The sequence below is a fragment of the Euprymna scolopes genome, chromosome 11 (genome assembly GCF_053919585.1).
Source record: "Euprymna scolopes isolate OS-2025 chromosome 11, ASM5391958v1, whole genome shotgun sequence".
NCBI lineage: Eukaryota > Metazoa > Mollusca > Cephalopoda > Sepiida > Sepiolidae > Euprymna > Euprymna scolopes.
The window spans coordinates 93,454,237-93,468,919 of NC_136492.1; the positions used below are offsets into that span (position 1 = coordinate 93,454,237).

Here is a 14,683-nt window from a genome sequence, read left to right on the forward strand (position 1 = left end):
CTAGGAGCGATAGACTAGTGACAGATGCACCAGCCCAAATATGACAGCAATACTCCATACATGGACGAATGGTGACCTTATAGAGATACAGAGGTCTATATATATATATATATATATATATATATATATATATATATATTATATTTTATATATATATATATATATATATATATATATATGGCCTTATAGAGGTATATATATATATATATATATACATATATATATATATATTTGAAGATATATTGATGTAATTTTTACACAATCTGACTAAGACATTAAGAAATTTAAAAGAAAAATGCAAACTTCAAACAATCTTTATTTATAAAAAATAATATCTTTTAAATGTTTCCCATTTTCCGCTTCGCATATTTGTTCTCTTTCCAAAACATTATTCCTGACAGATTGCAGAATCTCTAGATTGCGAGTTAACTCCCTTATTTCGTTCCTGGTGTTTTCCTTCAATTCTTGCAGGATTTGAGGTTTGTTAACATAGACTATTTCTTTAAGATATCCCCACAAGAAAAAGTCGGGGCTAGTCAAGTCCAGAGAACGTGGTGGCCATTTGACATTGCCATAGCCAGAGATAATAGGCGAAACTGAAAATGGGCAACATTTAAAAGGCATTATTTTTCATAAATGAACATTGCTTGAATTTTGCATTTTCTTCTATAAAAAAATCCCCAATGTCTTAGTAAGATTGTGTTAAAATTACTGAAAGATATCAAAATAAAGAATCTATTAAAACTGAAAACTCTTCAGTGACTTTTTGGATAGCCTGTATTACATCATCAATTTGAATTTTAACGAAATGCATCATGGTATGTAACGTATTTTACAGGTAATTTGAATACACTTTCCTATTAGCTTCATATGTATTTCAAAATACATGAGAAAAAAATTCGACAACTGTGGTTTCAAAATAAAGCCTCTTATTATATAACTGAAATATTTGAAGAGCTACGAAGACGAGAGTAGTACCACTAAAACGAGAGGCCTTATTTTCCTACACCATTCACAATGCATGCTTGCCAGGAATTCAATGACGTATCTTTGTTCTGACGCACATTGATGACAAGGCTTGTTTTCTTGAAGCCTCACACCGTCAATATCTGCAACAGAGAAATAAAACTTTAAGGTCATGAATGCATAATTTAGTTATGATAATAAAGCAATTTGAAATCCCTCTGATCCATTTAGGCGAAATAAAAATAGGAATTATTACTTTTTGAACGCATCTCGTATATTTATCGTGGAGAATTTTTGCTTATACCTAAAATGAAACAAATAAATAAATAAAGCGACTATTAGTTATAAAATTATTTATTCATTTTTCTATTCTGCATTGTTATTTATGTTGAATATTTTAAGATGATTTTAAACCTCTCAATATCATAAAATAAATATATTTGTTTCGTATCATTGTCTTACTCTTATCGTGTTGCAAGTCCGAGCCGTTTTTGGACTTCGGCACTTGTCTTTCATACCAGTTGAAGTCCACGTTAGCATCATTACGACCACTATTTCCGAAATTGATCTGTCAAATCTTTGTTTGAATTAGGTGGTTTTCGACTATGTCTTAGCCTTATCTTATTTGGAGGAGGTTATTGTCGATCGCATGAGGCGCCTTACAGTAGAAATCCAACGAGTCTGTTCTTTACTATTTTTCTATCTGAGCAGAGTACCCTATTAGAGGAGCTTATTTTCCTTTTCTTCCGATCTTGTGTTACATCTTGCTGAAGGGGGAAGTAATTAAATTCAAGCTGAAGTCTGTTTTTTTTTTAATTCGCATGTTTTTTTTTTGTTTTTTTTTTGTGGAAGACAGGAATTGCTGTTTTTTTTTTTTTTTTTGCAGCAGTTGGAGTTGTTTTTTTTACCAAGTGGTAATAAAATTAAACTAGATGAGTAAATGATGAAAAAGAAAGCCGTTTTCTAGTGCGTCTCTGGTTGTTTGTTTTAAAGTGAAAAACAGTCAATAACTGGTGTTCACTTTAAAACAAACAACCAGAGACGCAGTAGAAAACTGGTTTTATTTTTCGTCATCTAGTTTAATTTTATTATCACTTTTTATTTTTATACTAAATTTATCACATATCAATTTCATTATAAAATCACCATTGATCTATACATCGAGTATTGTTTCTACATCTAGTCTAATGCAGTCACCCTTAGCCTCTTCTCCCTAGACAGGACGCCCAAATAATTTCTAACCTTATAAGTTACACACTGTGTGCGAGCTACAGCTCGAGTGTATCGCAGCAGTGTTGAATCGCTTTTGCTTTTACGAGTACTGCCATGGAATTTGCTCTGAAAAACTTAATGCAATTATGCACCAAATCAAGCAGAAACACACCCGACTAGCAACAAAATCCAACCCCTTTATTATAGATATCTGTAGAAACCGACAATGTTTTTACTCTAATATGTTTTTTTGCCTCAGATGGTTTGTCTATGTAATATATTCCCGCTTTTTTATATAAACATTAAGAAATGTAATTTAATGTTAACAAACGTCTTGTTGCCTAATTCATCACTCAGCTCGCTCCTGTAGATCTGGCCCCTATCATAGTAGCTCCTTACGCTTACAATTGTTTGGGATAAAGAAAATTAAAAAAAAATAACTCACTTTATTTTGGTGCTTTTTGATTTCTTTCAAATATCCATTTTCGGTGTTTGCATTTTTTTTTCTATTCATACCAAGGATTACTAGAGATGTGCAGATGAGTTTATTTAATGTTTTCCCCCTTTTTAAACACACTAAATATGTTGAATTTATTCTTATTTACTTAATCTCAACTAAATGTTGTTTTCGTGTTTATTACTTTTGATTTAGAAGTCGTATGTGTTAGACAGATTTCCACCTCTAAGCTTGGAAAGTCAGGCGCCGGCAATTTCTGTAGACGTCGATAGGAACTCCGAATCTCCTAACTGCATTCTCAGTAATTACTGCCTTCCATAGTTGTTTCTCGTCTCACCACGTTTTGGCGACCCAAGCTTTTGACCGGCTTTGGGTAGGATTGAAACCGCTATCTTCAGACAATGCTCACTTGGACCTGTAGCGGTTTCAATCCAATAATACTCATCTGAATAAACATTTCAATTGATTAAATAACGCCGATAGTTGTTTACCACTTTTTAGCAAGGAGAGAAAGTACAATATTTTTTCTGATACTATATTTTATTGGTTCTGTCTTCTGTCAGTAAAAAAGAAAACCTTCTACACCAAGGCATTTTTTCTTGCTTTCAATACTGTGTGTTGCTATTGTGAAACTGCATTGTGCCCACATTAATAACCGGTTTCGTTATATAATCCTGCACTCGTGTGGGAAGCAAATAAAAAAGGCTTCCCAGCCATATTAGATTTTTTTTCGGTTGGCTCCTTGCCTTTGAATTTAGGAACCGAGATGCTAACGTTGTAAATTGTTTCAGGAATCGGAGTCAGGGGCGGATTATTTTCCTCCTACTCCGATCTTTGCATCAAACTTGTTTCCGTGTTGTCGAACTACCTATTTGTTTTCTGTTTGTAAGTAAAAGCCAGAGGCCAATGCGTCAGATGTAAGTTTTTACTTGAACTGTGTTTGTCATTTCCAAATGGATCTTGAAAGAATAGAAATACAAGATAGGCAGCCACTCAAAAACATTTTTATGAAAAAAAGAAAACAACACCGGAATAGAATTACATTTGTTTTCATCTTTTGTTTTATGAGTTGGTGTCTCAGGTATCGCAAACAGGAACTTGTTACTAGTTTTAAAATATGCGAGCACGTAAACAACCACGCATGTGTGCGTGCGCGCGCGTTTATTTAAAATATAATTCCGACCACGAACTTGTTTGGCCAGTTTTCTCACGTTTAATTTGATGCTATCTAACCGGTACTCTGGTAAAATAGAAATATCCAACTCAAAATTATAAGTCTTAGTACATTAAAGTCTAAACACTAAAAGTTGTTATTTTACTTAGGTTATTAATTAAATTCAGATATAATAAAAGGTTAGTTCCCGCCAAAGAGAATTACTTAATTATTTCCTCCAGTCTGAACGTGATAAACACGGATGATGATTGTCCTAATTTTCAGATGAGCAGATGAAACTTGGTTATTTCTTGCAGATACAATCAAGCTATAGTTAAATTAGCACTTTGATAGTTCTTTTTCTGCTAATGCAATATATATATATATATATATATATATATATATATATATATATATATGAGAATAATGAAAATATAAAAATAAAAAGGAACAAACAGAGTTATGTATTCATCAACGTTTCGTCTTTTTTTCATTCAGAGGAAGTCTCGAAATAAAGACGAAACGTTGATGGATACATAACTAGGTTTGTTTCTTCTTATTTCTCTCTTTCTCTCTCTCTCTCTAATATATATATATATTATATATATATATATTATATATATATATATATATATATATATATATATATATATATATATAGTGCTTGGACAATTAATCAGAATCAGGAATTGAAAAAATCGAAACTTTTGGAGGGTATAAAAATCGAAATATTTTGTGCCAATTTTCCTATGCCAAAAGCGATTCTTTTATCTTTTTATTTATTTTATTTAAAACAAAATCTTCCATTGCTTGTAGTGATAATAAAATAATCAATATTTATTGATTTTGAATCCCCAGTAAAACTTAAATGTATATATCGACTCCCCTCACCAAGTGTGTATTTACGTTTTAGAAAATAATGGACATTTGACATGTTTTCTTTTTTTACTGGAAAAATAGCAAGTTTGCAGTTCAATATCTAAATATTTATAAAGAATTGGAATCGGTAATTATATCGGAACCGGGAGAAATATTAGATTTGCTTTGAAATAATATTTTTTGAGTTCAATGTCGTATGCATTGTCACAAATCCATAAAAAATGATTATCAACTTCTTAAATTGACTAAATAAAAAAAAAATAAAAGACGTAATTAATAAACAGAAAGAAGGGGCAAAAACAAGAGAAAAACAGAATTAATGGGCGAATTTGTAAACGAAATATTACCAGTGCTAGCACAGCAAAGAGCATCACCTTTGTTAACTCTCTCTATATAACCAAAATAAGATGCCATGCGAGTGACATTCCCGCTATGATTTATAAAGGGGTCGACGACGAAAAAGTTGCTATGGTAACCAACAGCCAATCAGAAGAACCCGCTCTCGCGTTCCTTACTAATTCTGAGGACATTTGAACCCAGTAATTTTATTATAACTTTTATTTTAATGAACGAAAATTGAAAAGCTTTTTTTCAAAAAGTAGGTGACCTATGAACCATAAAAATTGTTTGAAATTTGGTCGCAAAATGAGTAGGTGGTGAAGCTTTAAATAAGTTCTAAATGAGTAAAACGAACACTTAACCATATATTCAAACACGGTAGTGTTTGAATGATATATATATATTTCATGTATCCACATAAAATTCTGTGAGAAGAAATATTTTATATATCGATTTTCAGTATTTACTTCAACAGTACTCAGTACGTGAGTAGACCCAAGTAGTGAGGTATGAAAATATATTTATACAAATCAAGCAACAGAGAGATACGGTATATATATAGTAATTTGGCTGTGGAAATAATTATATATTCTCTCACATTCTGAAGATTCTATTACTGATTGCTCGCTAGGTCGTGATGGCATCGTAATTACCAGCATAAAATTCCTACTTGTGAGACGTCGGCTTGGCTTATTACTGGTTGGATGACCACGTCCCTTGTTCGGTATGAGATAAGTTCATTCCACTAATTAGACAGTTGGGAGAGTGTTCGCCAAGCATGCAAGAGGCTCGGGTTTGAAATCCCGAGTTCAGATGTGTCTAATTGATAAGCCCAGATAAGGGCGAAACTCGCGTCTTGGACTTCCGGTTTGTTGGCTTTCTTGGCTCTTGTGAACTGCGACGTTGTCTGGCTGTGGAAATGATTATATATATATATATATATATATATATATATATATATTCTGAATTCTAAACTATTAAAAGTTTGCAGTTATTTTATTACATTATTAGTTAAATTAAAACATATAACAGAAGCTTTGTGATAAATCTCGCTGAAGATTAAATAGAAAAATAGAAAATAACTAAGAACTCTTTTACTTGATTATATGATAAATTTGGATCACTTAATGACTTAAAAGAACTCATTTTCGTAATAATTCGTTTTCTTTCTTATTTTGTGTTAAAGATTTGCTGATATTTTTAGAATTCAACCTCCTTTCCAAAGTATCTCCATTTAAGAGCAGCGCGAATATCGTATGCAAATTGGAAATCATTTACGGTCGATATGCAACATACACGTTGCTATTGAGCGAAGATGAAAGATTAAGTAAGAAATAAAAAGAATAAATTACTTTTTATGTGAATAATTACACGTTTTCGTAAATCTTTAATTGAGATTCACTTTTTCAAATTGAAACAAAGCATGACGCTATTCTATTGATTTTTCTCTTCTTTATGAATAAAGCTTAAACTACAATGGTTTGGTTTGATTTAGGTTAACAGGGACAATGTGACATCATTATAATCATATGTTTGGCAAATATCATCATTTAACGTCAAAAACACACGTTTCAAAAACAAACTAAAATATCTACATTTTGTTCGGTCATTTGTTGCGCCTAAAATCGATGAAACATTGGATTATCATGTAAATTATTTTAAAAAATGATTCTCACTTCGCCGCTTTATGGTCGTCGTAAGATAAATAGAAGGCTTGTCTACGGAAAAATAACGCCATGCCTTAGGTTCAAGCAAACAAGATTTGCCGAACAGTCAGACTGTCAATAGGGAATGAAAGATTTTTACAAAACACATTAGAAAACTTTAAAAAAAAATATTGCATTGAAAAAAAACCCCCCAAGGAACATGATTTGGACTGAGACTGAAATTATTTAATATTAATTAAAAAAATTAAAAAAAGAATAGACAAACAAAAATTAATTTAAAATGGGTAAAATTGTATTGTTTCTGCGAAATAACATTCTATAAATAAACATTTCGTTGTTTACTGGATTTTGACGACAGCAATTTGTTTACTTAAAAATTGCATAAAAAACGAAAAGGACACGATTCGATTTATTTAATACTAGCAGGACCCGTTAACCGGCGTTGCCTGGTGGTAGCCCCCCCCCTCGTGTAAAAAAGTAAAGTACGGTTGTTGTTACTGGCCACACCCAACCTCCCCATGTTAGAATCGTTTTCGGAATAGACCCAAACCTTCCCATTTTAAGAAGGGCTGTCGGAATAGACACCTCCAACCTATGCAAGTGAATTACAGTGTAGAATGCAGGTATTTATATATTGAAAAGTACCTGCCTGCACCAAATATAAATGACCTTGTCTTAATGATTATACTTGATAACTTATAAAATTCGTCATTCTCAAGGAAATTTAGGAATAGGATTTAATGTGGAAATTTCCCCGACTTGCCACAAAAAGAAAACAAAATGTCGTAGAAGCCAAAATGTGTGTGTGTGTGGGGGGGGAAACAGAAGAAACATAGACCCTACCTCCCAAGAAATAGGTTCTTGTAAACTTAACTATGCATTATTTACACCCTCTCACAAAAGGAAGCCTGGGAGGAAGGTATAGAATCCTCTCTAAAGTTAATAATGTGAGAAAGTAATAGCGCCAGAAGTCTTTTAGGGAGAGAGAGAGATAGAGAGAGAGAGAGAGAGAGCTAGAGAGAGAGAGAGAGAGAGAGAGAGAGAGAAAGAGAGAGAGAGAGCGGAACATTACGTCTTGTTTTTTTTGTGTGTTATAGCAGCTAGCGAAATTCAAATGCCCACGCTCTCCAATAAAATATTTTAAAAAAAGACAAAAGTTATGGTTTAATATGAGAACGAATGAACATGGAAAACGATATGAGTATGTATTTGGTTTAAAGTAACCGTATGTACAAAAATATATAATAGCGCTATAAGGAATAATTCGTTAAATTCTTTTAGAGAGAGGGAGAGAGAGAGAGAGAGAGAGAGAGAGAGAGAGAGAGAGAGAGGAACTGTATGCCGTGTTTGTTTTTTTTTGTTATAGCAGCTAGCGAAGCTGAAACGCCCCTACTCTCCAACATAAAAAAATAAAAAAGTTATGGTTTAATATGAAAACGAATGAACGTGGAAAACGATGTGTGTATTTATTTAGTTTATAATAACCGTAAGTTTAAAAATAAAATAATAGCGCTAAAAGGACTAATTCGTGCAGTTTTTGTTTTAGAGATAGACAGAGTGAGTGAAAGAGAGTGAAAAGAAAGAGTAAATGACAAACTAAATGCAAAGTAAGCTGTAGCCATTCAGTAAGTTTTATTGTTGGCTTTGTTTAAATATATGCGAGTGGTCAAGAAGTGATGTTTGTGTCATGTGTGTATGTGGTGTAATGCTTGTCTTTTAGACGCCATATTGTATATACTCTGGGATCCTTCGTTTTTGTTTAAGGTTTAAAATCTGGAATAAGAGTATTACAGCTGATATCCAACGAAAAAGGGTGGAATTTGCGAAGAGAGAAATCGTTATTTTCTGAAAATTGGAAGTTAACGTTATTTCTATAGGTTTATGATTCAGTTAATAAGGGTGACAGGACAATACAAGTCTACTGTGTGTAATTATACGCAGTGTAGAGTGGGGGCGCTGAGAGCAGTTATGAATTAGAGGGGAAAATAGGAAGTACTTTCTCTAATGATATTGGTGATAGTGATGATTTCAAGGCCTAAATCTGTCGATAATGAAGTTGTAAAGGTACATAATGTAGTGGATAATTGTCTAATCACAATGAATTTGTATGTGGCATCTGTTATTGCAAACCTACGGTAATTTGGTCCAGAGGGGAATTTCTACAAGCAAAATATTATATACAGGATAAATTTAGACAAAATACAAAAAAACAAAAAGTAAAACGAGACTTATGTATGCAAAGCAAGAGAAAATAAAATACTGCAACAACTGAATTATGAGTTTAGGGAATAATAATAATTAATTAAACAACCAAATTAAAATCTAACGATGAACAATTGTTAAAAAACATAAGCACACGATACATGTTTAATGAAAACGAAATAAAAACAATTTAAAAATACAAATTATTTAAATTCAAAATGATAATTTAAATATAAATTTACTTGTTCAAAACATTTCTTTTCTAATTAAACGTATAGACATTTCCCTTGGATAATTTTAAGAATTGGTTTTTAAATAATAAGGTTATTGTATCAGTACGGTCCGTATTCTGTATAAATTTATTTAAAACTATTCAGGAATAAATATGCAAACAGTTTTAGTTTACAGGTTTTTTATGGAAATATGTTTGTGTTTCGTGACTTATACTTTTTAACGAGAATAAAAATTACTTTTGAAAATATTATCATCCAAATACAAGACGTCCTGACGGAAATAATAAAATAGGAACATTATTTTTATACAAAAAGTTTTATAATGAACATAACAGAAAAGAAATACAGTTAAAAACATTTATCCTAGGATCACAGTCGAAACTAAACTTTTATTGGCTCCTGATATATATATATATATATATATATATATATATATATATAAATCATCCCAAATATATGAATAAAACTTTTATTTATTATAAAGAGTACAGAATGAAAAAATCTAACCTAAAATTATTTGTTAACAGGTTTAATAACGAATATTTTACATTTCAACTACCTGAACAACAATTAACTTAATCAGAAAATATAAAGTTAAAAAAAATCAACGTTATGTTTATGTAGAAAAGAAATAACATTTTAAAAAATCTCATTTAAGAATTATTTGAAAATTGGTGCAGTTTTACTTAAAATTAAAGTCAGGTATAAATTCGTAATTAAATGCAGTTTAAACAAATTTAAAACTTCATAGTATTTTTCCACAAAAATACTTCCTTTTAATTACACGTGTTCAAATATAAAATAATTTTGTATCCATTTAAAAAAATGCATTACTTTTTGGACCAGTTTTATGCATACCTTAGCGATTTCCCTGTAGAATGAAAGCAGAAGTAAATCATCCTTCATCATAGTCAATACCGTGTGTCCGTTGAACTATATCTTGTGACGTTTGCAAGCCACGTGACTTTTAGTAATACGGCTTCCTAATTATGTCAGTTATGGCTGAGTCCCTTCAAATTAAATAACCTTGTGTCATACCCTGATGTGGGTGTTAAAGACTAATTGCTCTGCTTCCTTTATTTACAATGTTTCCTTCTCCATCTCGTCGTCATCATTATCATTGATAACTTTTCTTTCTAAACCATCATCCTCCTTGAAAAATCCAAGCTATAACGTTGCCTTTCGTTCTGTACTACATTCTGCTCGCAGGCATCTTAATTACAGCAAATGTTCCGCCATGCATAATGCCATATATGTACATTGTCTCTATATTACAATCCTGTTCTCTTCTGTGAATTTGTTCTTCGTGATTTTCAATTACAATTCATGCCGTATGTATTCTTTAATAAGGAACTACTTTCATTATTCGTTCAGCATCGCCACAGTACTTTGTGATTTGAGTACTGAACAAATCATAATCGACTCTTATATATATATATATATATATATATATATATATATATATATATATATATATATATATATATACAGCAGAATTACCTAAACAACTGTCTTGATGTAATCGGACAGATATGTTTCTCACTGAACTATTTTGATAAATGCTGATAGTCTTAAGCTAACCCACATAAATCGATTTATTTCATTGTATAACATATAAGAAAATGATTGTCGTTAGTCCCTTTAAGGCACTACTAGAGACACAGAACTACTCCTATTATGTTCCCATGCAAAATTGTACATGTAAATACATTTAAATTTACGGGGCACTCCCTCGTATGTATTCATTGTAGGAATAGACATGATCACAGATGTGTTCTCATATATATATATATATATATATATATATATATATATATATATATATATATATTCAAGCAAATATTATTAAATGTAACGGAGACACTGTGCTTTATGATTCCTTTTTTAATTTTTCGATTTTCCGTATAAACTTTTTTATATCAAAATCAAAAATATTAATAAGCGTTCCATAGTTGTTGCTCTCACGAGCGCTTCCAATTCGTCTACGAATCATCATCAGGTGTTAAAGTAAAAAGTCCGAAGGAGCGAAAATGAGAATTAAAAGTGAAAACTAAAATATATAGTAAACGACGATAAGTTAAAATATAGAGAAAAGTCGATTAAAAATATAGGTCGATTAAAATTCAAGTATTAAAATCAGCAAGTTCGTGGACACCGTTAATAAAGTCCGCCCAATACGAACGACGCAAGACATTTTAGAACGTTGCTGCTTTTCTCGAATGCAATATACTTTATAGTGGGTTGAAGGGTTCTAATATATGACGCTTCAAGAATTTATATTTTTTTAATATTATTTTCATGTTGTATAATTTTTATGTTGTCAACGAGGACCTTTTTAAGATTGGAGTTTGATAAAGTTAAGTGGACTCATTTTACCTAACTATGGAACGAAAGTTACTTAACATTAAACGAAAAACGAAACCATATGGAACCACTTCCTGTTTTATGAAGCACTAAAAGGTAATAAACTTTTATTTTTACATTTCCATAAATATATGTTTTAATATTTAAAATATACTCATATGGAAATATTTTATTTAAAAAATTAATATATTATTTATGATGAAATGCTATTTATTTTAAGAAACGTTTTATACAATTATTTAAAATACGTTTTTTTTAATAACACACGAAGGGTTAAAAAACTTTCATACATTATTTATGACAAAATTGTGTGATAAAACTTGTGAAACACATAAATATATCATTTCAAAACGACACCATTTATAAAAATGTAAATTACAAAATTCTCAGTAGTTTTTTTTCGTGATAACACAATATTACATCACAGAAAACTATTTATAAAAATGTAAAAAATGAAAATTTATTATTTTTGTATTGTTTCATGATGGCACAAGAAGTGTTAAAACTAAAATAAGTTTTTTTCTTAATAAATGATTTCTATATGATTTAGTATTTCGTTTTCTGATTACTGATTTCCATTCCATATTTATGTAAACTTAGTCCATTCCGGCGTTTTAACTTTGAGCACTGAATTTTTTGGACATAAAGTTAATAACTTCAATGGGCAGGGCACCAATGTCTGTGAGAGCAAAACCTAATTAAAACTTAATATATCCTATTCTTATGAAATATATATCAGATTGCTGCTGTTACTCTACTTCTGACTGATGGACATCGTTGTCAAGACTCTGACAAAAATTATGACACGTGGATTACGATCTATTAATAAATGTACCTTCCTAAACAAATACAAATTACAATGCATTTACTTTGGGTTAATTCACAAGTGTTATCATGGCCAAGGTATATAAAGTGTTACTTACAAAAGTTGATATAATGTAGCACCTAATCAGTAAGTTTTTTAATAAATGGCTCAGAGTTCCTAATTCACGACAAAATGTTGGCACTGTACAGTTCATCAACGACAGACGTTCGACATCGCCATTTGTTAAAGCCTGATTTTTCCAGACTCTGTATGACCTCCGCATCACTAGTGATAACTAGCTGAATTTGGATCACGTGAATAAGGGAATATTATGAAATACCCAAATTTTAACCCAAGAATTCAGTTTACTAACGGTCTTCCCAGATATTCTGGCTTATCACTAGGGCTGTGGCAACAGCATATTCTTTTCATTGTTTTGACTCTTGAGTATATATCTGTTAATATCTTACATGCTTTTTTATTGACGGATGTGGTTCTCGGTTGATTAACTGTGTCTTACTGTGTCGGATGTATTCTTGAGAGTAAAAAAAATGAAAATAATATTCTATTATCACAGCTGTACTTATCACTGTGTGAAAATGCTGACATGTGCGGCTAGAGAGAGTCCTTTTCTTCCCCAGCTTTTTCAGCCTATTAGTTTATTAGTTTCCTCACTCGAAGACGATTCCACGCCAGATCGAAAGTGTTTGTAACACCTATGGGACTTGCATTATTTTTTGATTTTCACACAAAAGAGGTAATAAGAAAAATAGAAAAAATAAAATATGGTATATACAGAATGTTTCTGTTTTTAGCAATGTTTTATATATATATATATATATATATATATATATATATATATATATATATATATAACATTGTTAAAAACAGAAAGGAAACAACGACCATAAAAACCAAAGATCGGGAAGTTAAGAGCGATGAGGGTATAATATTATTTCAGATCCAAGCGAGAACTTAGACCAATAAATAACCACCGAGTTAAAATACTACCAATACCCAGCTTCACCACATGAAATCGTACTTTCCCCTCTTAACTTACTTCCTCACCCCTACTTTCTTCCTTCACCACATCTCTCTCTCCAAAATCCCTACTGCTTACATTCACAAAATATGCACCCCACTTTCTTCCAAAGCGTAAGACACACCCAAATATCTTATAAAGAAACGAATGTAATCTTGACTATTTTTTCAATATCGCTACGTATTTTTGATGAAGTTGTCTCCTTGAATTAGGCTTCAACTGAAAGATGTATGCATATATATAACCAATCCTGTTAGTATAATAAACAGACTATATACCATATCCGTCCTCTATTGATCACTCTTTAAAAACTACACGAATTTCATTGGACTTACTTCTAGGAAACCATTATATATATATATATATATATATATATATATATATATATATATATATATATATATATATATATATATACTAGCAAAAGTACCCATCGTTGACTGGGTTCAAAAACAGCCTACAGAAAATGGACTCTGATTTCTGAAAGTATGATAGGTTATGAAAAGGAATAGTTGTAAAGATATAGCTTCGAATTTGGGGGTATCAAAACCAAAGCAAAATATGATGAAAGTAAAAATAAAATAGATAAACCCTATAATTTATGATACCATACCTGTTCACACTGAAACACTTATAATAATATTCTGTGGATCTATATTAAAAAACCTTGTTAAACTTTGTGACATATTTCCATTCTATGGAGGTCAGGAGAGAACGAACACCCCATAATTTTATTATACCATATTTCTTCAAACTGAAACATAATTATCAAAGTATACTTACGTAGATAGATACGAAAAGTATTTATTGAAGTGTGTGCCTATTTCCATTCTTTAGAGGCCAGGCGCGAACGCAGGCCCCAGAATTTTATTATACCATCCCTATTTAAGTTGAAACATACTTATCAAAGTATTCTTATGTACATCTATATCAAAAACACTTGTAAACATTTTTTTTTTAATTTTTAAATTTTTTATTTCCATACTTTGTGGACCAGGCGCGAACGAAGACCCCACAATTTTAATGAACCACCATTCTGCCAGATCAAATATACATATTCCTGTGTCTCAATACATCTTCTATCATTATATGTAATCAGTTTTTTTAAAATAGTCAACCATATAGGAGCCTATTCGTGACCAGACACACACACAGACATTCAGCTTTATATTATAGATATATATGACTGCGTGTACGTGTTGGAAAATGAAGTTGCACAACTTTCTTGCTGTGAATTGTCTTCAACAATTTCCAGAGAACATCTTTTCAAAGTTTTCTTGATGACCGACAGTGTATATTTTATAATGTTTCATTCGTTTGCTTTGCTTTAAATGTATATTTAAATACCAGTAGTATGGCTACCT

At 31.1% G+C, this 14,683-nt stretch overlaps 1 protein-coding gene across 2 annotated transcripts in view; it reads left to right on the plus strand.

Moving 5' to 3' along the window:
* Nucleotides 1-14,683, plus strand: part of LOC145287966 (filamin-A-like) — a 311,755-nt gene that overhangs the window by 53,183 nt on the left and 243,889 nt on the right. The window lies entirely within an intron of this gene.